Source organism: Lissotriton helveticus, chromosome 12 (assembly GCF_964261635.1).
Source record: "Lissotriton helveticus chromosome 12, aLisHel1.1, whole genome shotgun sequence".
NCBI classification, from domain to species: Eukaryota; Metazoa; Chordata; class Amphibia; order Caudata; family Salamandridae; genus Lissotriton; species Lissotriton helveticus.
Genome location: NC_136073.1, coordinates 757,811,379 through 757,834,398, shown reverse-complemented (window position 1 = coordinate 757,834,398; position 23,020 = coordinate 757,811,379). Strand labels below are relative to the sequence as shown.

At 45.8% G+C, this 23,020-nt stretch overlaps 1 protein-coding gene and 1 pseudogene across 4 annotated transcripts in view; both read right to left on the bottom strand.

Moving 5' to 3' along the window:
• The window catches only part of MEF2D (myocyte enhancer factor 2D), a 449,440-nt gene that overhangs the window by 351,486 nt on the left and 74,934 nt on the right, over positions 1 to 23,020 (bottom strand). The gene's annotated exons all lie outside the window — the stretch shown is intronic.
• LOC144798123 (RNA demethylase ALKBH5 pseudogene) lies at positions 15,805 to 16,500 on the bottom strand (annotated as a pseudogene).

Genomic DNA, 23,020 nt, shown 5'->3' with positions numbered 1-23,020 from the left:
ACCGGCCATTGACCGTAATGAAGTATGTAAATACTATCCTAACGCCATGCGCACTTGGATGGTACAGTAGGTTATAAACCAGACCGAGGCAAAACCTAACTGCGCTTTAACTTTTTTGATACACAGGCTCAAAAGTACCTAAACACACTACGGGGACGAGTCATCACCAGAGGAGACTCCTCCACCGGGGCGGAGGAGCGTCACCCAACTGTTTTCTCGCAGTGCGAGAAAGCCAAAACATAAAATGGTAATAACTTTGGTTATTACCATTTTATGTTTCTTTGCGCATTGCGGGCAGGTGGGCAGAGCTGCCCGGGCAGGAGTGGTTTCTCCACTCTTGAGTGCGCATAGACTGTTTGGTCGGCCCTCTAGGGCCACCAAAATGAGTCATGCGCACTCTGCCCTTCTCCATGCAGGCTGCATTGCAGCCTACATGGGGAACATGCCATCCCCTACAGTCCCTGGCTGGGCGGCATCCTATAAATCACAACGCTCCACTGGAGCGTACTGGAGCATTGTAACTGGCTTCGGGGAGGGGAGGGGAGGGAGGCTACCTGCTTCCTGCTTCTGTAGGAGGCAGGAGAGCATGCGCAGTGAAGGAGCGAAACCCGGGCCGGCAGAAAGGTAGGTTTACATGTTTTTATTATTGACCCCCCTCTCACTGCACCCCCCCCCCCCCCCCCTGCGAGCCATGCCAGCAGCTACTGGTCCTCACATAGATAATGTTTGTCTGGTTCTGCCAAAGTTAACCCACATTATGAGGACAGAGCTGGTCCCCACAGCGAGGAAGATACACACACACACACACACACACAATGTTTCCATATTGCTGTTGAGGGGTTTTGTTGACAACAAAAAGCACAATGCCAAAGGCCAATAAGTTTGAGAATGTCATCAAAGCCCCACAATGGCAATATGGCAACATGTGTTACATGTTTATTTATTTTTTATTATACAAGGTTATTTTAAGGAATTTAGCCTGAAAAGGCCATTTTAAGGGCGGTTTTTAGGTCAAGCCTAGTGGCACCGCACATGTGCTGCTCGCTCTGCAAAGCATGCTGTATTAGGGTATGCACTATCAACCCCACCCACTCTCCACCCATGTTTGTCATTGGCTTTGTGTCATTGTCCTTCTTAAATGCTGGCTTTTGATTTGTAAATAGGCTTGTTAGTCCCTCCTTCGTACCACCTTGTCTGCATTTGTTACTGCCAATAACGACTGGACCTTTTACTTGGCTCGTTACACGGTCGGCTTTATCTAGTGGGTATGCACTATTTTGTTTATGGACACTGATGGGGACAATGGCATCTGCTTTTTTTTTTGTATTTGCATGCTGAGCGTGGCGCCCTCTTTAGGGACACTGCGCACAGTGTACATTTTTTTTAAAAACTTCGCTGTTGAGTGCAGCGCCCGCTTCAGGGACACCGCGCTCTGTTTATTTAACTTTTTTTTAAATGTAATACTGAGCGCGGCACCCACTTCAGGGCTACCGCACTCGGTTTCATTATTTAAAAAAAAAAACTTTAGTAATAAGCGCGGCACCCGCTTCATGGACACCACGCTCTGCAATACAATAGGTATTGCTTTTTCAAAAGTTTGAACTATTGGTTTTGTAAATGACAATGCCTTTAATTTTTTTATAAAAGGCATTGCCATTTAAAATGCCAATAGCTCAAAAGCTCGCAATTGCGGGAACTTTTGCATTGTAAATGCTTGTTTAGTGCAGCTAGCGATGGCCACAGACTGGAAGAAGTTTATGTTTTGTTTGTCTTCCATGATAAACTGTTGATAAAACGATGGGCAATGGTGGGGGCCTGTGGCTTTAATGCACATTCTGTGGCTCCTGTCACTACTGCCAAATTCCAGCAGTAACTATCTGCTATTTAAAAAAATAAATTGCCAATGAGGAACTGTGCTAAAAGAAATAGGCACACAAAGCGCCACCATGTGGTGGATGACTATGTGTGGTGTTTAGATAAAGGTGCCGGTGCCGACCACTGGCAAACACTGCCACAAATTAAACACTGCTAATAGACATGAAATCAAGCTCAGCTGTGTGATTTTGGGGCCATCTTTATGATGTTGAAACAATTATTTAAACGGAAACAGTAAATTATTTCTCGTATTTCACAGTTCCTGTGGCATATGGGTTGCAACTTCATTGTATGCAATGAAAACACCCAAACCTTTATCAAATGACACTCACATTAAAAGCTGTGACTTGTAGGTTACAGACAGTTCCCTTGAGAGTGGGCATTACTCCACTGAACAAACTTCGATTTCCCCGAGAACCCATAAAGGAAAGTGATGTTTGCACTGCTTCCTGAAAGTTTAAAATAAACACTTCAGGGCAAATCTGGAAGATTTATTTTGAAAAACAAATCTCTGCTGCTAATGTATCACACAACTTTGCATTGTAACAAAGGCTAATGGGAAATCGCGCAACATAACGTACAGCATAACGTGTATATGGGTAAAGAGTATTTTTACCCAGGATTTTCTTGACACTATTAAGCAGATGTTTATTGTTCCCCACTCAATGCCAGCGTTTCAGCCTGCGAGGTCGATAATATGACTGCGTGGACCAGTCGGCATTCAAACCTGTAACCATCGTGTTAAATCCAGAACCCTGCAGCGACTGCCCAGTCTGATGTCTCAGTGGGTTAATGCAGACACACTCGGAGGTTCCTGTGAAGTTACAACCATTCAGGACATAAGCCGAAACATGCTGGTGATGTGTTGAAACCGACAGTCTCTGCAAAGCAGGCGAACTACACCACAGGAAGACCCACAACAAAGTTAATCTGGGATCACTTTTACCACATATTACTGTCTTGTATGTTGATCGCCCTCGAGCTCTGCAGAACCGATGGGCATTCACTGAGTGAATAACTTCTAATGATCGTTAAAACGTTTGAGAGTCTGACTCAGCCACTTTTAAATTGAGGATATCTTCAGATTATTACATCACTCTGAGATTTGGCTTGGAATCAATGTGACATACAACTGAATATTACTAGGAATACTTGTTCCCGCCTTGCCTCTCCCCTCCCATCTAGCTGCCTCTCTCAAATTGTGCAATGATTTGAAGAATTCATTCTTTTCCTAGTGGGCCCAGTTTTGACTGATCTGATTAACACCAGAACATTTGTGGTTTCAGTGGGAGTTCCTTTTGCCTGCACACAACTAAACTCCTTTCAAAACTGTGCAGTGGCCTAGCACACAGACAGCAGAAAGAACCAAGAATGTGATTTCAATCCTAATTTGCAGAAAACGCACATTAAAAGAAATGTTTATTTAAAAAAAACATGCGCTTTGGATGCCCACTGGAGTCCAACTTCGATCAGATGAGCAAAAGATGGCTTTGTAGCATTTGGCATCCTAATCAATTCACATTATAGGGCACGCTACAGAAACTAAAACAGCTACCGCCAACTCATCGATAACAACTGGTGAGACTCTGAAAACAGTCAGGGCTGATTCTGAAACCACTGACGGTAATCAACCAATTATCACTAGTGCTGGAAGGCAAAATCTTAAGATAAGGCACGATTGTGTACTAAGAAAGAATGGTCCATCTCCATCAGTAACTGCACAACCTTGAGTATTCAGTTCTTTTCTGATGAAAAATCCAGAAAAAGTGCTCTTAGATGGCTCACCATCATCTGAAACTAAGTCCGTTGAAAACAGAATTACTACAGATTTCTCCAACAAAATGCTTCTTGCCGGCACAGAGTGAAATGAAAAAAATTACTATACCAGAACGCAGTCAAGCATTAATGAATTTGCAAAATGGGCTTCATACATCAGGTCTAAGGAACCTCCAGGCTCAAATCAATTCCTGAACCTAGGGGTGGGTTTCAAGTTAGGCCACTGCAAGGAATCAGAACATTCCTTCCAGATAAAGGACTTGAACAGGGTTCATTCCCTATTCTTATCAAGATGGGATTCAGATTTTACAAAAAGTTTGAGACAAAGTTGTCCATGAAACCTTGCTACTTAAAATATTTACATATTTAAAATGTTAACAATCTATAAAAAACGACCCGGTCTCCTTCCCCTTTCATCGGTTACTGGGAGGCTAAAGGAATTATCGCCCCCCCAAAATGGGTCTGGATCACTAAGGTTTTAGACCACCTTGGCATTAAAATCCTCTCCCAGCACCAAGTTAAAATATTTCAATTTAGAATGGGCTCTAAACTCAAGAACAGACAACGCCTCAAATAAAGACCCAATTTGCCAACTACGATCATACACAGAATTATACAAATTAAAGAAGAAAAAACTGAAATAGCTGGATACCACTATTCACAAAACGTGAATCCCCCTATGTTTCACAGGTACAGCAGTAACTTTGCACAATTTAGATATACAAATAATAGCCAGTGCTCCTGTGCTCTCGGCCCTGTGACAGCTTTAGCTGGCACACAGAAACACTCAAACCCGTCCATAAATATCAATTCCTGCGCCCACGCTTCCTGTAGCATTATCACATCATACTGCGTTATTAGGACAAGCTTTCTGGATCTAACATTTTCGATGTAATGCTCGCTATATTCCAGATGACAACTCTTAGTGTGGGGCCCTGAGTTAGTCTCCCATTGGTTAATATTGAATGTGCCAATAGAGGCTGTTCCTCACTTTAACAAGTAGCAGAAAGATCAAGAGGGCCAGGAAGTTGATCATTAGGATCCAAGCTTGTAAATGGAAGAAATCTATTATGCCTAGGGATAGACAGCTTCTCTAGGGTTCTTAAGGGGAGAGTGGGTATTTCCCTGAATCAGGGTTGCAGGTGCTTACAGAAGAACCCTAACAGCACAATATCTATACCCTCTACCAGTGACTGTTGTATGTTTAAACTATGGAGCAATCTCCTTGCCAGTGCAGGGTATCTGCAGTTAATCGCCATGCAGTCCCTCCTTGGGTGCTTACTAGCAGGACCCTCCCACTCAACTTTCCTGACTAACAATGTATTACCCTGCTCCCGCCTATTAAAGTTTGTATTTTCACACAACCAGTGGCAGACTTGGTTTCATTACTGGAAGGTGGTCTCCTCGATGTTAGTAGTTAGGTTTGAGACCTCAGTCATTATGGCGATGTATGGACAGCATTCCGGTGGTAGATTCAGGATGGGCAAACAATTGTCTTCCTGGGCAGTAGTGCTATCCCCCTCTTTGCCTCCTGTATTCCTCTCTACTTCCTGCCCTACCACCATTGTTATTGTTTCTTCAATTATGCCGGGTAAAGGGGGTCCCGTCATTCCATTGGGGACTTTTGAGGTGGAACAGGATGATAAACATGGTGTATCTAAAAGTGAGTGTTGCCCAAAATCCATGATGCTATGTCTCGGAGCTGTCACTTGAACCTCATCAGTGGAAGAAATACCATTTGCTATATCCAATTTCTTCATTAAAGTTGTAACAGCTGTCTCCAGGCTTTGCAACTTTTCCAGCAAAGGGGCAACACACTGGGCTATAACAGGTTTGCATCTTTCTAAAATGTCATCCCAGTTTATTGGTGCTGAAACCCTGTCTCTTCAGTGGCCCCGGTTAAATCTTGCTTCCTTAAGTTACGAGTAGGGGGGCCTCACATCAGCAGGTCACTTTTTTTGCACATTAGTTTATCTGTAGGGGCACTATCACTTCCATTAGAAACGTCTGTCCCACTTTTTAGGTCTCGCCCTGCGACGCATCGCGAAGCAATGTCGCAGCGAGACCTATAGCCGTCCGCTTTCTTACAACGAGGCAAGAGGAGACAAGAGAGGGGCACGCGCAGCCTGCCGTAATCGGAACAGGTCGCGCGCGCGCGTTCACCATCTCCTGTCTCCTTTAGCCTCCAACACACACAGCCACACCTCCCCCTGCTTTCGCACACGCACACACACACACAGAGACACACACACACAAGCGCACCTACACACACGTGAGCACACATACAGAGACACACACCACACCTCCCCCCCGCTGCCCCCACACACACACACGAGCGCACACACACACACATACAGAGACACCCCCCGCCACCGCCCCCACACACACACACACGAGCGCACACACGCATACATACAGAGACACCCCCCCGCCGCCGCCCCCACACACACGAGCGCACACACGCACACATACAGAGACACACCGCCCGCCCCCACACGAGCGCACACACGCACGCACGCATACAGACACCCCCCCCGCCCCCACACACACACGCACACATACAGAGACACCCCCCTCCGTACAACTAACCCCACTCACCACATCGGCGCCACTCCGGACTCTGCAGCCTCCAACGTCACCACTGCTCCTCTCTGGGCCAGCCACTCCGTGGGCGCGGGTTTCAGAAGACGGAAGTCCCGCCCCACAACAGGTTTCGGTTTCGCTCACGTCTTGTTTTAATCAATGCTTTAGAAACATTGGAAAAACGAACAGCTTTTTCTAACCGGATGCGGTGTCTTCATGGTCATGGCGTTTATTTTTGCCTATTGGGACGGCATACCTCGGATCCCTACCCCTCTCGCCAAGCATCGTAAGCTGCACCGGCCCAGCGTGCTCCCCATGGAGGCCACATAATGAGCTTGTTGCTGTTCAGAGACATGACCTGATGCATGGCTGCCCCTGCCCGTGGGCCTTTGCTGGTTGCGCCCCCTTCACCGATGCCCTCTGCACTGAGGGATGACCTGGGCTCAGTCATTTGCGCAGACCCTCAGTGTCCGCTTCCTATCCTGGATGCACAAGCTAAAGCGGCATAACTGGACCCCCAAGGATCAGGCTAGAACGGACACTCCCCGAGCCAGCGACACCCACCGGGCCAGACTGCTTCCGCACCTTTACCAGAGACCAGGGTGTGCAGACTAGGCCTCCCCAGTGAGCTCTGCCCAGCACTATCTGGAACCATATCCAGGTGCAGGGCACCATGCAGGGACATGGGGTAACGGAAACATCCCGATGAAGTGAAGGTCCAGATGGACACCATCACTCCTGGAATGTGGACCTCTGCAGTGTGCTGAGCAAGGTGAAGAGACAGCGGTACGAGTACAGGCGGAGGAGAGTCTGGGGTACCTTCCAAACACCCGCTCATGACCGTTGCAATGCCTCTGAGCACCGGCTCATTAATGTGCTCCGGTGGCCCCCGCGCAAGGGCTCGTGTGGTACTGGACGCAAAGACCACAGTTATGGATCTGCAATTCTTATAGGAGTTGAACACTGTGTCCTCTGCTCCAATTTACTTTTCTACGTAGTCTCGATAGCAAATCCGCAGGAGTTGGACACTCATTTCATGTACACTGTACTCGATCAGCGACTTCCACCACTCCCTGATCAGATATGCACCCCCTTCCTCATCACTTATGAACACTGCTCCCCATCGCACCACAATGAGCCTTCGCATCTCTTACTAACTAATTAGTGCAAAGCACTTAAGTCATCGTAAGTGGCGTCTAGCAGGTAATTTCTCGCTGGCCGATACAAGATCGGACACCCACCTACAGGGGGACCCCTCAAAGGAGGTAAGCGCCTAAGCGGGTGAGGTCAGTAACTGGGACCGAGGAGACTGATCGCTCCCCAGGCAAACCGACAGTCTTAGCACTCCCTCATTATAAACAGACCTGTTAAACCCGGGACCTGTAACACTTCTTAAGTAACAAATCTTTTATTACCCTTCATAAGAAAGCACGCTCCCTGATCTGCGGCAGGCGCGGGAGCACTTCAGACTCAATCCCAGAGTCGAGCCCACTCTGTTGAGTTGATGAGTTAAGTGTCAGCGAGAGGCCAAGTAATGAATGAGCACTTAGTCTGTGCTGTGCTCCTTCTTGAGGGGACTTGATGCATGCTAGCTGCAGTAAACGACTTACCTTTTAGAGTTCTTTGTGGTATCGAATATCATTAACTTGGGTCAGAGGTACAGCAGCTATTTATACCGCTTAGTAACTGTGATAGCGTTGTATATAAACTCGTTAATACTACTCCTGTCAATATTACTCTTCCGTGAACCCAAGCCACTGCTGCAGAGTAAAGAATCTCGCACAGGACCAAAAAGCTCCTTTTCTCTTGGGTATGGTAGTGGTAAGCTACTGTAGACGTGGCGTTAATGTATGCATAAACAAATCAGTGCAGAGGTCTAAAGCTTTTCACCAGAGCCCGCCCCGGGCGCTGCCAAGTCTCAATGCAGCAAGTCCACTGCATGTCCTTCTCCCACCAACCTAGGCTTCTTTTTCCTGCCAAGTCCCAATGCAGCAAGTCTTGATTTCACCGCATGTCTTTCCACCACCCTAGGCTTCTTTTTCCTTTCCCTCATTCTTGATAAGTTTCTGCTTCCTTTCCCCCCTGCTCTCTGCCCGACCCCTCTCGGGCACCAGTGGCACTTTGGGGCCCCGGCGCATATTTTCCACCTCCTCATTGTTTGACCCTCAGCAAGAGAGAAAAAGCATTTGCAATGCAATAGGTCTCGCATTTATGCGAGTTTGAGCTATTGACATCGCAAATGACATTGCCTTTTTTTGTTGTTTTTACAATTACAACATGCTCGTTTCTAATGAGGCCCCATTGGAAGGCAATTGGGGGGTCGGTATTATGACTAAGTCCAGGTTATCTCTGCCCTGTGCGACACATGGCTGGGTAAACGCAGAAGGGTGAAGGCCTTGCCTCTCAACCAGAGATAATTGTCCCTCTACAAGCTCTATTTCCCTTGTAATAGCTCCCATCACTCAGGCCAGAAAGGAGTTCAATGTATTCCAGCTGGAAGGTTTATTAGCAATGTCCTATCCATATAGCGTTTCTGTGTACACATGTCCTTTTCCCAGTGCCAGGCACCCCTGGGTAAGGATAGACTCCTTCAATCTCCGAAAGTAAAACACGAGGGGTGGCCCAGCCTGACCTACTCCAGGTGCAGGATGGGCCCGTCCTTGGCCCGAGCTTTGCCCCGTGTGCATCCCACGCTGCAGAACAGCAAAGTATTTCAAAAAGGGGGTGGTGATGGACAGAGTATCTGAGTTAATCAGAACACTCCTACCCAGTCACCAGATCAGGGCTTGATCCATCACCGTTTTTTAGCTCACTGCACCATCCCAGCTCAGAACCTGGCTATTTGCAAATTAGTCTGTCCCTGGCCCAGTGCATCATGGGAACAGGGCAGACCAAACTACCAAGCCAATTCTTCACTGGAAAGGAAACAAGCTTCCGGGGACCGGTTTCTGGCATTACAGCCGTCTTCGGCCCGGCTTGCTTGAATCCTAATGGTGCAGTGAGCAAGGGACTCATGTCTGAGCATACCCTTCCACACTTGTGGTGGCCAAAATATTTCAAAAAGGGGGTGGTGATGGACAGAGTATCTGAGTTAATCAGAACACTCCTACCCAGTCACCAGATCAGGGCTTGATCAATCACCGTTTTTTAGCTCACTGCACCATCCCAGTTCAGAACCTGGCTATATGCAAATTAGTCTGTCCCTGGCCCAGTGCATCATGGGAACAGGGCAGACCAAACTACCAAGCCAATTCTTCACTGGAAAGGAAACAAGCTTCCGGGGACCGGTTTCTGGCATTAAAGCCGTCTTCGGCCCGGCTTGCAAGCACCATCAGGATTCAAGCAAGCCGGGCCGAAGACGGCTGTAATGCCAGAAACCGGTCCCCGGAAGCTTGTTTCCTTTCCAGTAAAGAATTGGCTTGGTAGTTTGGTCTGCCCTGTTCCCATGATGCACTGGGCCAGGGTCAGACTAATTTGCATATAGCCAGGTTCTGAGCTGGGATAGTGCAGTGAGCTAAAAAACGGTGATGGATCAAGCCCTGATCTTTTGACTGGGTAGGAGTGTTCTGCTTAATTCAGATACTCTGTTCATCACCACCCCCCTTTTTGAATCGTTTTGGCCACCACAAGTGTGGAAGGGTATGCTCAGATGTGAGTCCCTTGCTCACTGCACCATCAGGATTCAAGCAAGCCGGGCCGAAGACGGCTGTCATGCCAGAAACCGGTTCCCGGAAGCTTGTTTCCTTTCCAGTAAAGAATTGGCTTGGTAGTTTGGTCTGCCCTGTTCCCATGATGCACTGGGCCAGGGTCAGACTAATTTGCATATAGCCAGGTTCTGAGCTGGGATGGTGCAGTGAGCTAAAAAACGGTGATGGATCAAGCCCTGACCTTTTGACTGGGTAGGAGTGTTCTGCTTAATTCAGATACTCTGTTCATCACCACCCCCCTTTTTGAATCGTTTTGGCCACCACAAGTGTGGAAGGGTATGCTCAGATGTGAGTCCCTTGCTCACTGCACCATCAGGATTCAAGCAAGCCGGGCTGAAGACGGCTGTAATGCCAGAAACCGGTCCCCGGAAGCTTGTTTCCTTTCCAGTAAAGAATTGGCTTGGTAGTTTGGTCTGCCCTGTTCCCATGATGCACTGGGCCAGGGTCAGACTAATTTGCATATAGCCAGGTTCTGAGCTGGGATGGTGCAGTGAGCTAAAAAACGGTGATGGATCAAGCCCTGATCTTTTGACTGGGTAGGAGTGTTCTGCTTAATTCAGATACTCTGTTCATCACCACCCCCCTTTTTGAATCGTTTTGGCCACCACAAGTGTGGAAGGGTATGCTCAGATGTGAGTCCCTTGCTCACTGCACCATCAGGATTCAAGCAAGCCGGGCCGAAGACGGCTGTAATGCCAGAAACCGGTCCCCGGAAGCTTGTTTCCTTTCCAGTAAAGAATTGGCTTGGTAGTTTGGTCTGCCCTGTTCCCATGATGCACTGGGCCAGGGTCAGACTAATTTGCATATAGCCAGGTTCTGAGCTGGGATGGTGCAGTGAGCTAAAAAACGGTGATGGATCAAGCCCTGATCTTTTGACTGGGTAGGAGTGTTCTGCTTAATTCAGATACTCTGTTCATCACCACCCCCCTTTTTGAATCGTTTTGGCCACCACAAGTGTGGAAGGGTATGCTCAGATGTGAGTCCCTTGCTCACTGCACCATCAGGATTCAAGCAAGCCGGGCCGAAGACGGCTGTAATGCCCGAAATCGGTCCCCGGAAGCTTGTTTCCTTTCCAGTAAAGAATTGGCTTGGTAGTTTGGTCTGCCCTGTTCCCATGATGCACTGGGCCAGGGTCAGACTAATTTGCATATAGCCAGGTTCTGAGCTGGGATGGTGCAGTGAGCTAAAAAACGGTGATGGATCAAGCCCTGATCTTTTGACTGGGTAGGAGTGTTCTGCTTAATTCAGATACTCTGTTCATCACCACCCCCCTTTTTGAAGCAGAACAGCAAAGAGCACTATGAGCGCAATATGGATGGCCACGCCCCCTTCAGGAAGTTACTGAAGGTGCTTTCTTATCCACCTTGCTTCCCTTATCACCTGACATTACTTATTTTAGGTAAAGAGTTCACTCTGGATCAAAAAGAGAAAGATTGATCGAGGATTGGTGGATACCATGGAGTCTAGTAGGGAACAATTTTAAGGATCGACAGCAAAGGGTCGGAAAGAGTGTACTTGATAACAAGAAGTGCAAGGTCTTTAAATAGGTGAAGTGCGAAAAGCATGATCTACATTGGTGGTGTTAAGCGGTGACAGGAGGAAGAGTGGGTCAACTGGGTAGAATGAAAGATGTGACTCTCGGAACCATGGCTGGGGAAGGCGAAACTGGGTGAATTAATGATGATAATGGGCTAATATCAGAAGAATCTGAGTAACGGGTAGGACAGGCTAGATGCAAATGAAACAAAATGGCTGAAGGAGGGGACTGGGTCAAATATGGGAAGTGTGAAAGGCTGCATACGGTCAATGCTTGACCAATTAAGAAGCATGAATGGGTGGTACTGTGACAGACACTATAAGAGTTACAGGGATGAGCCCTGGGAGATCGGTGAGGTACAGAAAAACTGAAAAGAGTGGGCAAGGCTGAATCGGGTTAAAGGACAGGGCTGGGGACGAAAATAAAATTAGTGTACAAGAGGAACTACAACGGATAGGAAGACTGAAAGAAGTGGAAGTGCCATGCTGGGTCAACAGAAGACTAGAGAAAGAGACCTTGTAGCATTTTTATGGCTTTGCTATGAAAAAGTCCAAGGAGCCTAATATGTACAAATACATCTGAAAAATGTATATATTTAAAAGTGTCATGCCAGTACAGTAAAGCACCAAACTGTCTGCCTGCACTATATAACGCAAAAACGATGTCAAGGCTCCAACAAGCAAAGTCTCCATCTTCAATTCTGTTCACCAAAGTGTTCATCTACATAACATTTTTTTCACATGTGTCAGTTTTTATTTGATAATATCTGTACACATTCCAAAAAAGCAACCCAGCATCTGCTTCAATTAGTAGAATAATCAGATCAATTGACACTGCGGCTAGCAACTTTTTGCTAGGCCATGCCTGGATGCCACGCGGTGTGTCGCCGCACTGGATAATGGCCTTCTCGGAGAGTATGGCCGCTTACCAGTGTTGAAACGAGGTCAGGTGGCTCTGCAGTCGGCCAAAGCACAGCGGCACCAGGTGGCTGCACAGCGACTGCAACACGTGTCACAGGCCGGCAGAGCAGGAGATGGAGAAGGTAGAGGGGCTTGGAGAAGCTTCCATAACAACACTGATGTTACTCGGAGAGAGAGAGAGACAGCGGTGGAAGGCAGCTAGAGGTAGAACTACGTCAATGGAACAGAAAGAAAGGGGAGAAGGCACAATAGTAAACAATGCCTTGAATGGACTGGAGCAGGTGCTTACTGGGCCACGCAACCTGCAGCCAAGTTCCATCAACCGGGAACACTTAAAAAGCTGGTCGATAGAGTGCTCATGAAAAAATACAAGCAGGTCTTTATAGGAATAAATAAATAATATTGCAAAAGGGCGGAGTGGTTGGTCTGTGGATAAGTAGGGACAGGACACCATGGAACCTCATAATGGGTCTCAAGTGAGTGTTGCACGGTAGAGGTGGAGGGGTAAAAGAGACTCGGACATCTGGAATGGACTTGTCTCATGTATGAATGAGGCTCTTGTGCAAGCGTGTAACCTTCAACAGAGCATGGACCCACCTGCTAACTGGCAGGGTTGTGGGGGTGAGGTCGGGGAGAGCGGTCGGTGGGGGGGGGGGGGGGGTAGGACTGGGTAACACTGCCTTGTTTTTCTAAGTTGACTTGTTGTGTATGTTCTTTAAAGAACAATAAGATATGTTAAAACAAATTGCAAATATAGCCTTAGAAAATGAAAAACTTCCTAAAGTGAATGTCTCAAAGCCTTCAGATAAACGTGCATGTGGTTGTTTCAATCAACAAGTTGTTAATCACCAACAATTACCATCTGTTAGCGTTTTGGCGCCTTCTGTGATGTGACAAGCAGTCTTGAATCAGTTCCCAATGAGATGAACAGCCACGCTGCACCACAAACAACCCTGCTGCCCTCCAATTCTGGCACTGGGTCAACACCAGATTGATGTCCCAAGCTTCCACCAGGTTCTATTTGAGACTGGTGGATCATTTCCATTGCTCTGGACCAACAAGCACTTATTCAAATTCTGAATTCCTCAGAAGTCCAAAAACTTTCCCAAGGTGCTCAGCACAACATCACAACTTCCCATGGACAAACACTATACAGAATGGTATGGGCGCACTAAAAAACTATGAACACTGAAAAACCATGGCAGACTCCATCATTTGGAAAGTTTGAACCAAAGAGGGGATGGGACAAACACTGGTCACAGACTTGCAGCTGGACCACACAGTACTAAAAGAAATGCGCTGTAACCAACCGGCCTGTACTGGTTCATGTGTTATCTCCATGACCACACAGATGTGTCTCAGGAGGTTGAATGAAGAAGGAAGCACATGGAGGCCATTACACAAAGCATGGAAGGCTTACTGCATGTGAAGAGACTTCCATTTTTTAGGTCTTGCGTACTAGAAAGAGCTTGCATTTTCTGTATCGAGACATATTGTGGGCTTACCAAAAACATACAGGGGCTTGGAGCCTGACCACTGTTTATCATAGGTTGGTTTCCTACCACTCATTTGGCTGCTTCTTATTCCTGTCCCAGCTTGACAATATTTTATTTGTCCCTCCTATGGAGCATTGCTTCTTTACCATTACTTTTGATTAGTTGTTTTTTATGCTTTCACCAATTGATTTCAAGCACTACTTTTTTCTATTCGGTTAAGCACTCCATGAGAGTACATCTTTTCTTCCAGCTATATCCCTCATGCGATTCAGTCCTGTTCACTCCATACTGGTGTCCATCATCCATGTGTTTCTTACTGCCTCCTCCATTGTTGCTCATCCTTACATACTCCCCCTTGTTGCTGTCTCGTACGTGTGCTTCTCGACTCCTGCTCGTTACCCGCTTGCACATTGCTTGCCTCCCCACTCCCCGCCCTCTACACTGCTTCCCCTACCCAAACTTGCTCTCTCACCCCACCCTCCTGCTCCTCTGTTGCCTGCATGCCCATGTGCTTCTCCCTTGCCCTCTGATCTCGCACCCTTGCTTCTCTTACCCTCACTCACACCCTCTGTGTTGCTTTGAAAGGCTAAAGACCTTATTTTTCAACCATATATTTTATTGTCTCATAGCGCTCTGTCAGTCAGAAACATTTACACACGTATGAGGTGTTGTCATGTAAACAATATATACGTTGTATGGTGTGCTACCAACCCCTCACTACTGGCTCCAGCTTACTCAAATTTAGCACAGCTGGCACCGAGACATCGACCACAGTCCTGACAGCTCCCCAAAGACTTTTTAAGTGACACTGATAGAATGAAGAGGAGAAGCTTGGGACTCTTCCCAAAGCGCTAACCTTACTCTAGGTGCAGACAGAAGATCTGCTACTCAAATATAAAGTGTTTACAGTTTAAACGTGGGCACATTCTGCCATGGCAAACTTACTGAATCAACATTTTTGCCTCACCCTAGTTTAACAGAGGACAATACATGTACTAACTTATAATGTGAAGAACCTCAAGAAAAGTGCTATTTTAAAAAGTCATTTATGATAACATCTGTGAACATCTAAGTTACTTCTGTAAAAGGTTATCACACCCTTCACAGCACTGAGAAGTCACCGACGTGCTTAATATGGTGAAAGACAGACAGCTGCACGTGCCCTAGGCCAATTACAAAACCATACTCTCACAGAGATGATTAACACACACAGACCTTCAAAATGAAGGATTTTTAAATGAGTTTGGTATCAAATGACATCACGATTGAATGTCACATGGAGCAGGCACTGGTTTCAAACTGGCACTTACTACACATAAGATAAGGATGGAAATTCACCAGTAGCTATGAAGAGCCATACATGTGGTGACAAGCACTCAAAGCAGACTTTATTAAGAACAAATGGGCAAAACAAGAAGTACTTAGAACAAGCAATTACAATGCAATGGTCTCGTCTTTGTTAAGTTAGAGCTATTGGCATTGCTCATGACATTATTTTTGTTTATGTTTTTGTTTTTAAAACATATAAATAAATGGCATTGTCATTTACAATGCCAATAGCTTAATCTCTCGCAAATGTGGGACCTATTGCATTTGCACCCACACAGCGAGCCCCCCACACACACACACAGAGCCCCACACCCACACACACAGAGCCACACCCACACACACAGAGCCACACACACACACACACACAGAGCCACACACACACACACTGCTTAAGAAGTGTTACAGGTCCCGGGTTTAAAGTGGCTCGATATTAATGAAAGACTACATTAGGCCATACATTGCCGTATAGCGATGATCGCAAATGTTTTAGCCTTTTGACAGTTTAAATGACATTACCTATCACTTTCGACATACACGGAGGTATCTTCACTCCACCAGCATGACAGTAAGCCCATCTTTCCTTACCTGAGGATGGTGACGCTACCCCTCCGCACAGGCAAAAACACCACGGGCTCAGACACCCGGATCGGCTTGAACTGGAACTTGCAGCCAAAGCACAGCGCCGAGTCGCTGAAGAAGGACACAGAAACGATGGGCCGTTCGAAGATGTGGATGGGGTCCACGTGCGAGACGATGCAGCCTTCGGGCTTATAATCGTTGATGGCGGCACTGTTGAAGCCCTCGGGGATGACCCGGTGCTGCTCCAGTTTGCAGATGACCAGCTGGTACACCCAGGCGGGAATCTCATCCACGTCGCCCTTGGGGTACAGCCGCTCCTGGCCGGGCCCGCGCTTCTGCAGCTACGCTCCGTAAGTGTAGCCCTCCCTGAAAAAGTACTTGTTGCGGAGCGGAGCCCGGTCCACAATGTGCTCCTTGTAGAGCCCCTTCTCGGCAGCGTGCACCACGTTGTCGATGCGGCTCTCGATGTGGGCGCACTCTTCCGGGCTGAAGAGGCGCATCTGTCGGATGCCGTGCTTCACCTGGCGCGCCTCCTCGTCCCGGTGGTGGAGTGGCGGCAGAGGGGGCAGTGGCGGCTCCTCATGGTCCCTGTACTCGGCGTCTGACAGCTTTCTCTTGAAGCCCAGCTCCGGGCCTTTATGGTAAGGCATCATGGACTGCAGCTTCTCCCATAGGTCCGTGTATCCACTAGCGGCCATGCTGCGGGGCTCACATCACCCAAAGGCGACTGCAATAGGGGGAGCCGCTGCCGCGCATGGCTCAGCTCCGCAGATCGGCGCGAGGGCAAGATCAAGATCGACCTACAGAGTCCATGGTGAAGGACCATCTTCGCCGGCCCGGCAGAGCGGGGGCTTCAGGGGCAGAGTAAGGTACGTAGTCCCCTATCCACCAAAACAATGAAAACCAGGTTATTTTAGGGTGGCTGTCTGTAGCGCAGCCCGCAAATCCCGGTCTCCACCGCAACCTAACTTCAGACAGCGAGATCCAGCCTCTGCCCTTCTCAGTCCCATTGGCCACGACAATGAGCTGTGGCGAAGAAAGGAGCGCTTACTCTACCCATTGGTTCATTTGACCTTCCATCAAACCACCAGAGCAAATTATGTATCTACACAAGTTAGGATGACGAGTGGTGATTATGAGGACCCCTGTGATGTTAAGGCTGCTTAACTGGATGCCTGAGAAACAGGATTTTAATTTACAGGTCATTAACTGTCGTTTTAAGGGCAACACATTTTTTCATACAAATATTTTTCTTCATTAAAGCGCACACCCCAATAGCCTTTACGGCCGCTGCCTTGTAACCTTTTTTTCAAGGAAGGTATAAAAACAGGCATGCCTAGACTCCCATTGTTTGGATACTTTGGCTTACTCCATAGAAATACGTGACAGAATAAACATCGCTTGTGCCGTGGCGGTTCATCGACTTGGACGATGGACTGGGACAGGCCAAAGCTGAGAGATTTCTCTTAGAAAAAAGCCCCGTCCTTTTCAGACTGGGGGGCGTGTTTCGGACTCAGGACGTCACAGAGAGAAAGAACCGAAAAAACACGCCCCCAATCCGAAAAAGACGGGGCTTAAATTTAAAGACAAACCTCTTCTCCAATGGCTGGCCGTCGTTTAGGAAGCCAGCCAATGGAGAAGAGGGGCAGGTTTAAGCCCCACTACTAGAAACATAAAATCTCGCCAGCGAGACTGCGCAAGCGCAGCCTACGCTAGCCGAGACCTAATAAAGCTCACAGTTTTCCATGTTCCTGGTTTTGTTACACAAATACAGAGTGAAATCAATGTATTCCCCAACTGTCCTTTGAATATATATATATATATATATATATATATATATATATATATATATGTGTGTGTGTAAAATGAAGAACTACATAAAATAGCTCTGCTTTTGAGTGACACTTATTCATGTCTATCATGACTGCCAGCCCAAATTCTCCACAGAGTTTTGGAATGGAAGTCAAATAAAAAGAAGTAAAAAATGGAGTAATATTGTTAAATAGCAGTAGATGTTCACAGGTCTATGTACTAGAAGACTAATGTGCAGAACATTTACAGCAAGATGAGTTAACAACATTGTACAACAGACAATTAGAGGGATGAAAGTAATTTGTTTCCCACGTCCAAGCTCCATGAACTGTGCCATGTAGGTATGAAAAGAAACCCTTGAATTTTTCTGTTGCATTATACAGCACTTACTGCTTCTATGAGTGTGCGAAGAGATTGCTGCTACGCCCCGCCCTGGGTATCATGCTACACCAACTGGTGTGCATGGTTGAGAGAGTGCACGCTTAGTACTACCACTATTTGAGAAGGGTTTCCATTTTGTGACTGATCATCACCAAGGGCAGTTACAGTGTTATGTGACATAGCGCTTAGTTGCATAGTGAAAGAAAGGAGTGTTGGAGAATTTGCAGCCCTCTTGCTGCATTGGTTCCTGCATTAGGGTTGATCAAGCTTACGTTGTGAGGCTACGCAGGTATTAGGTGGATGGATGTGCGTGTCAAACACCGCCCAGATGGACTGTGGTACAGCCCTCCCATGTGATCATCTTGGTAGGGAGATAAGTGAAGGAAGGGGACTTGCAGTATCAGACTTTATGCTGTCTCTAGAGGTTTAGCTATCTGTCGTTGAAGACCTATTGTCAACAACACAATACACTGAGTGGGTCAGCTCACTGCTCTTGAGCAAATGGATTTCTTCTCTATCTCATTTCCGTGCTCCTTAATTGATGTCTCTCCTCCCTGTTCTTCGACCCACAGCTTCATTTTTTACTTTAATATATTTATTACTTTAAATTGTACTTTATCTGTGGGGGCCTAGAAGCTATACACTATTACCCAATCACCTATTTTTTGTTTGTTTAATTTACTATTTAAAAAAGTGGAACTGCCCAACTTAAAAAGGTAAATACAACTTTTTTTTTTTTAAATGCAAAAATGAACACTAGTTTCAGGACATATTTGGGCACTTGTATACACAGACGATCATCCTAGAAAGCTTTCTCTTTACCCCCCCAAAAATTAATTCCATGATATCTGCAAAAGTATGCATGATTTAGGGCAACAGCCGTCCTGGAATGATGTTCATAATACTGTACAACAGAAATCATTCCATGATGATCGCCTGTGCCTGTCTATGGGACATGACGCACCAGGGCCCTACTGATTTTTAGGAGGAACCTGGGCAGCACATGCTCTGCTCTGGGAGGTATGGTGTATTCAGGTAGGGACTTGAAGCTTTGCCCACTCTCCACCCATATTTTTCATTGCTTTGTATCATTGCCCACTGTAAACTGTGGCTGTTCATTGGTCAAAAGGCTTAGTAGTCCCTCCTTAGTATCGCCTTGTCTCATTTTGTAGCCTCCCATGGCGACACCCCCGTCACATGTGTTGTTACTCAGTAGGCTTTAATTACAGTCTTCAAGCACTATTTTCTCAAATAGCGTTGTCCTGCCTGCTGTTGCAGGCAGGAAAGCTCTCTCCTAATGCTTTTTTAAAAAACATGATAACACTTGCACTGGCATTTCTGAGAGTTTAAGCTATTGGCATTGTAAATTACTATGCCTTTTATTTATCTGTTTTAAAAACAACACAAATACAAGGGCTTGTCATCTACAATGCCAATAGCTCAAACTCTCATGAATGCAAGACCTACTGCATTGGAAATGCTTGTTTACATTTTTGGCAGTGCCATAATAAGCAAGCATAGGTAAACCCAATAGCTCAGCGTAACTTTCTCTCTTCATTGATCTAAAGCGCAAAACATTTAATCTAGTTCTTTCACTCTTGAATTCATCCAGCCAGTGCTTCCCCAATGAAGCCATTCATTGGGAGACAAACTCAACATTGTCGGTCCACATTTCTCCACTGCATCAACACCGCCCATCTAGGCAGGAGAGAAAAAAGGTGCATACTTTCATTATTTAACCTTGCTGCACTAGCATTCCTTTAAATTACTTACAATGCCAAATCTCTTGTCTGTATTGCACATTTGTTAAATAAAAAAAATGGAAATTCCAAAAATAAATAATCAAGTACACTTTTATCAGTAAACTGAATTGGATCAATAGTGCTTCACTAACTCTCCTCCATTTGAGCAAACATTTTCTCTGCATCCAGGAGTCTTCTACTGCCGTTGGCCCACTGTCTTGTGCTCATGTCTTCTGACCTCACATGCTATATTAGATGCAGGATTAACTGGACTTCTTTCACCCCCGATGCTCACACTCCTCCATCTAGACTCCCAAATACTGAACCAGTGCTATGGGGATTTCACAGGTAGCTGTACAGATAGACTATAAACGTTGGGTTATTGTTATTGGTTAATTTTAGAGGAGATGAATAGGTGTCCTTCGAGGAGGGATGGAATTCAAGGACCCATAATGAAATTATTGGTAATCCCGCTCAAGAAAAAGACAAGATGGAGGAGGACGTTTAAAACAAATCAGGTAAGAAAAGCTTTAATTCGTGCTGGCAAGGTTTAACTGTATATTTTTAAGGAGGCAACCAAGCTCCAATTTAGAAAAATGTGATAAAAGAGAATGTGAAATAAAGAGATGACTTCAATTGCCTGTCGTACACCGCTCCAGACCAAAAATAATTTCATTATGTCTGTTTGAGGAGTTATTTAATGCATGGGGGAACTGATCTAGTGGGTAGTTCCTCTCACTTCATGACAATGTCAAAAAACGCAATAAAGATGGCCACCGATGTATCGGACTGCTGTCTACCTCTGAAGAATCTTAGATGAAACTAACATTTAATTGATCAGAGTTACACAGCTTCTTGGACTGGGCTCTAAATTAATATTGCATCTCAATTCTTTTCAAGGATATGTCATTCTAGTCATCGACTTGATAAAAAAAATCCATGGTGACGTATCATGTTAGTCAGGATGTACCTAACCATGCATTTTTGCAACTACTGGCATATATCTTTCTCCTGCATCAGCATATTTAAGTACGCTTACTGGCATGATAACAGAATGTTCTATGCAGGAATGCAAAAGAGAACCAAACACGCCTGTGCACATATCTCATGATCATGTTAGCACGGTCGGGCCGGTCTATAGGGCAATCAGGCAGTGCCCGACAGGCTAGTCTGACAGGCCAGTGTGTGTTGGCCATTTTTAGGCAATTTGGGGGCCTGTTTTATGGTTCTGGTGGGCTCCTTTTTACTGCTGATTTCACTGATATTAAAACAAACATTGCCTGCAGCTAGCTGAAACCCATGCAGTTTTCCTTGCTTTGCAAAACACTCATACATGTCTTTACAAGTTCAAAACTGCCCCAAAATAAAAACATGGGTCACTTTTTCAGCTTTCTAATTCACTAATGTGGGCCACTTTTATTTTGGTGCTCAGGCCTATTATCTGTTCCGGGTGGCCCTGCATCTTAGTCGTGGCTACAGACCTTGCACAACCACAGCCATCAAGGCAAAGAAGCCTACCGAAGTTTAATGAACATGGCATGTCATGTCAAGTACCACTTCAGGATGTCTACTCTATAGCCCAAAACAATAAGTATCTTATTATTCAGCACCTAAGAAGTTCCACAGAACACTCAAGATTTACTTGGCTCATTGAGTTAGTTATACCTGCAGAGATCTTCAACTGGGGGTCATGCATTTTCAATTTTAGCTCGGAATCCATTGCAGTTGCACATCAAATGCACATTTTCCTACACTTTTTTCACAAAATGATTATTAAACTATTCGGTTCAACAATCTCACTTTAACATAAATCTAGTTACCTAATAGTGCTAAGAGACCCAAGGGTGTTGGTGCTCTTAATACATCTACTTATCATAACAGTAAACTTGCCCATTATCTGAAATTGTAATCCTGTAGTGATGGAGTCACTCCATTCACTTCATATGTATTCTGCGCACATGCACAGTGAAATACCTTGGAGTCAGAAAAGCAGAGGACGAAAGTTAAACGTGCAGGTAGATCCCATCGATGGAGGTCGGTGTGCCACTCCCCATTCTTGCCGATCAGGCTCCTGATAGGAACTGTTCAACACCGCTCCCTCATTTACATACATACTTCAGACAACCTACAATTTAAAACAATTCTGAAAACAATCTTGTTCTACCTCTTTGTTCCCTTTCTCAGGTCTTCTACAAAACTCAGATTTTATGAAACAAATTGCAAGTTGTAAATGCTGCCCTACAGTTTATTGTGTGTGCTCCTCTCACACAACCCTGCTCGACGGCATCTGCTGATTTACTGGCACTGGGGTGGTTTCTTCTTCGACGGACAAGACGCTAATTGAGGAAGCAGATACTTCTTTTGTTAAAAGTTCATGAAAGTTTATGTACGGTGCACACAGTGAACAGGTGAATCTAAATTCACTATAGGTTGGAAGGCAGGTGAAGTCCTCACACTTTACTGGCATCATGGCTAACCACCACAATCAAATTCTCACCCAAAGTGAGAGAGGGCTATTAAGGGCCAGATGTATCAAAGGGTTTTACTCATTTTGTGTCTATGGAAAAATGTGTTCATACATATGGCCCTTAGTGTTTGGTATACCAACCTCCATTGAACGAAATAGAAAGAGGTATGGCCGGCAGCTGAGAAGCTGTACTAATTAGTATCTTATTCCTACGTGCTTGGATGAGTAACTCCTACAAAGGGGAACCCTCACTCCAGCCACGTTTTTGGGCATGCATCATTATTGGTGACCCATTCACACCGTATGATCGGCGTGGGCTCAACCTGGTAATCGAGCTCTTAAGAACTTATGGGATAGAAACAGGAGCCCAATAGTCTTGAAATTTCTTTCGGAAACCGCAAACTGGTTGACTTTATTACAGGTTGCAAGGATAAGGTTAAAAGCAATTGCGATGTTCAGGAGTTTTTATTATTCCCATATAAAAAATGGGCTACATGTTTCAGTCAACAAACATTCCATAAAATGAAATTCATACAAAGACATTCACTCAAAGCATGCTAACCGTGCAGCTGCCATACCCAACATGGCTGCTGCTCTTTTGTAGCATCCTTATGGGGGAGGAGATAAATACACTCACAAGTATATACCTCTTTGTGTTTAATCACTACAATGTGCCGGGGCAGTTTGCTGTCCCGTTCTGAGTGATACAAATTTGCAAATTAAAAAATTGGTTTTCCCTGATGAAAACATTGCCCAAAATGCACCTCCACATTTTTTAAGTCAATGACATGTTTAAACTTCATGTATTGTGTAATA